This window comes from Camelina sativa, chromosome 12, assembly GCF_000633955.1.
Source record: "Camelina sativa cultivar DH55 chromosome 12, Cs, whole genome shotgun sequence".
In the NCBI taxonomy this organism is placed as follows: Eukaryota; Viridiplantae; Streptophyta; class Magnoliopsida; order Brassicales; family Brassicaceae; genus Camelina; species Camelina sativa.
In genome coordinates this window covers 12811617-12815497 of record NC_025696.1, presented here as the reverse complement: position 1 = coordinate 12815497, position 3881 = coordinate 12811617, and positions in this window count along the sequence as shown.

Sequence of the window (3881 nt, the reverse complement as noted above, 5' to 3'; positions counted from 1 at the left end):
TTGCCAATCTAATCTATGTGTGTGCTTTTTTGACAACATCTCCATGTGTGTTCTTTTACAACATCTCCAGAAGAGTATATACTATCAGGCTATCACTGTATCACATAGTCATAAATCAATTGCAATTGTTTGATGTGGCCTTGGTGGATTAACCAATAATTTAAATATATTTGCTAAAATTTGCCAAAAATCTAACTGTTTTATTTTTGTTAACTGTTGTCAGACAATGTCAGAAAAAATATATTTCCCGTGACTATTGGAGAGAGAGTTAAAAAAGGTAAGAGGTCCAACAAACAAAAGTGTATTGAAATAAGCGAACACATGTGATCTGCCATTTTGCCATTGACCTTCTTCCCCTAGACATGTGATTGTATACAACTTATTTAGTTTATTTCTGATTTTTTTTTTTTTTACTATGGCAGTAAACCCCTATATTTATTTGAAAGAAAGAGCTACCTCTCATCTTCAAAACAATATATACAAGACTTCTGTATTCTCCATTCGTAGCCCTTGCGAAGAAATACGATGGTCTTGGGATCTTATCTAATACTCACTCTTTATGTTAATGAGTTCTAATCCTTTTATAATACATGGAAAATATTACTCAAAAAAGAATCATCATTTATGTTTTATACAGTATAAACTAGCATTTTAGTGTATTAATGATGGGAACTAACTATGTTTTTTTTTTTTTTTTCTGTATGGACGTATGGCCAACGGTTTTTTATAGTGCATTTGATCTTTTCAATGTATTCCTCGAAACCTCAGTAATTCTACTAAGAAAATAACTTATTTATCATCTCTTGATTCTCTTTCAACCCACAAACATGTAAATTAACCCTTTGTACTACTCTTTCGCTCGGTTCAAGACAAGTATTTTCTTCCCTATCGTTTTGATTCTACAACCAATTCTTTCATTATTTCTTACTTGAGCATCCTTTTTTTTTTTTTTTTTTAAACAACAACAACGTAACAATGTATCGTTTTAATTTGTGATGGATACATTTTCTTCCTAAGAGGCATACGTCAAGTTACCCTTTTACCGTGAAACCGTCAATCCAACAAAATCTGAAATTTCCTTAAACTAACAACCTGGTTTTGTACTCAACCATTATCATAATCGAATTTTGCTTCCGAGCAAATAAATATCTGGTGTATCATCGAAACATTCGCAAAGGAATAATCTAGGTTGTACGTACGTTGGATATAGAGAAACAAGATGACTAATTAATCTGACGTGGGCCATAAAATAAAACAATTTGTATGCATTTTGTTGTTCTTGTTTTAAATGTCATTATAGAGAGAAGAGTATACTCATGTGTGTACTTCTATTCCACTTTTTTCCTCTGAATGATATTTGTTTTGAGTTGTTAAACTTGATACTAAAAATATCCGAATCATAAAAGTTGAGAGAAACAGGTTTACAATTAGTTAACTACACGTGCTTATAGTTAGTTAGTCACAATATTTATGTAGCTCTCAAGCCCCATGTGCAACGAGTCATATAACACTATATATACATATATTTTCAATTTCAGGTTATATATATATGTTTTGATATTTATATACCAGAGATTATTTTGTCGTTTAATTATTCTACGGTAATAAGAATAAATATATAACAATGAATTTTACATTGAAAACTATTAAGTATATTTTAAAAGTTTGTTAGATTTACCATGGTAGTAAAAGTAAATAACAAAGCTGACAATAAATAAATAGAGAAAGTAGTATAAAATAAAATAAAGAGTGACATATCACATACACAAAAAATGGACCGACCGGGCAAAGAAAAGAGAAAGACCATAAAGGGAGAGAGAGAGAGAAGGAAGGTAAGTTAGTTGGTCGTTGTTGACGTTTCCTATCGATTCGATTCATAACGAAGCTTCGTCTTTCTTAATCTTTGACCCTTATTTAGCCATACTTTTATGAAATTCTTATACTATGTTTTTCTTTTTCTTTTTAATTACTATTTCACGTATCTTATTTTTTTAATTTATATTTCTTTCCTTTTTTATTTTTCTACTACTTTCTTCACTTTCGGTACGTTGCTCCTCAAATTTTCATTATCCAAATTTTGAAAAGGAATACTGGGGGGAATTATTCTTTGCTTCTTGTAAGAAAAAGGAGGTTTCCGTGTTCATATTTCTTTTGTTTTATATTTGTTTTTTTCTTGTTTTATATATTATCTTAAGATATGCCGACTGAATTTTTTTTTTCTTAGTTATTTTTTGTTTGTTATTAAGAAATAAGAATACATTACTCTTTTGGTAAGAAAATAAAATCTGACGGGTCCTAATATTTTGGAATTTAACTAATGGACTTGTCAGTTGAAGATTCATTTTAAATTTATTTTTTAAAAACCTTTTTTTGTGTATTACTAATATATATCACCCAAAAAATTACGTTACCTTTAAGGAAAACAAACACTCCTCCCCTGGTCCAATTCTCACCTGAATTATGTTATCACATATATTGTAACATGAATAACCATTTACAAAAAAAAAAAAAAAAACAAAAACAATATCGGTACTTATTAAACAAATACTCCAATTGTTGACCAAAACAAAAAGGTCCAATTTTTATGAATTATAATTTTTTTGATATATAGAGTAAATAACAAAGTGGATTGTGAAACATTTAATATGTAATTTTATGATTTTAGCAAATATAAAATAATTATTTGTTTGCATACCTCAAAATCTATAAATACGATAATGTTAAGTTACTTTATTTGTTAAGATTTCAATGTATCGTTAATTTTTTACTGAACAAAGTTTTGATATATTTTTTAAATAGCGTATTATCAGAAAAAATTAACTAATATCAAAGTCAAAGAATGAATATAATTAAAGATGTGTCGTTCACTACTATATCTAATTAAAAATAGGAAAATCTCTAATGGAATCAATTAAATCTAGGGATTTAACCAATTTTAGATTTATTTTACCGAGCTATGATCATGCAAGTGTAAACTATAGCCCTATTGGTAGGGTCTTATTAAACTCGTTGTAGGGGCCAAAGTCTCATGTTGTTGTCGGAGTTGGGTGAATCTCATTCAATAACGTTGATACTAAATTATGTTTGGATTTTGATATATATGCAATGAATAATATATACATAGTAAACCTCACTCTTTTAGAAATATAATACAATAACTTAATCACAAAATTCATAAAAATACAATACTATATGAATTTGAAATGTTATGTTCGTGACTATGTTTTTAAGCGAGTCGGTCGACTAAAATATTTGATTAAACAGATAGATTGACTGATCCACTTCACTATTCTTAATTAGTCGTTCACACACCTTTAGTTGTTTAGAAAACTGGTCCTGCCAAGAATTCAGCTTTATTTCAAGAGCCAACGGTATATCTAACCTACTATAACCAATCTAATTGCCTCTTAAGAGGGTGATATATAACCAATCACTGATGCTATAATATCACTATATATTCTAAAGAAAATAAAAATATTCATAACTAATCGATAGTTGATAGTCCTTAACACCACGCCAACTGCAACAAAAACAACAACAACAACAACAAATACACCTAAAATCGTACAAGCTTATAATGTTCATTTGATACCCCTTTCTCCCTTCTCACCGTTGAAAGAGAGTTTTACACATCTTATCTGAAATCGGATGAGTATATTTACAGTTACATTTTAAATAGCGGCAACCAAAAAAAACAATGTTGTGATACACGTAGCTAGGCTAGAAAAGATAACAAAAAGAAAAAAAGAGAGGACCGAACACATACAGTTAGTACAAAACAAACAGAATGAATTACAGCACACATCAAAACAAAACGTTACGTTGAACCGATGAACTTTTCAAACAATGTGAATGACTGTAGTGATTGTATATTTTTGAAC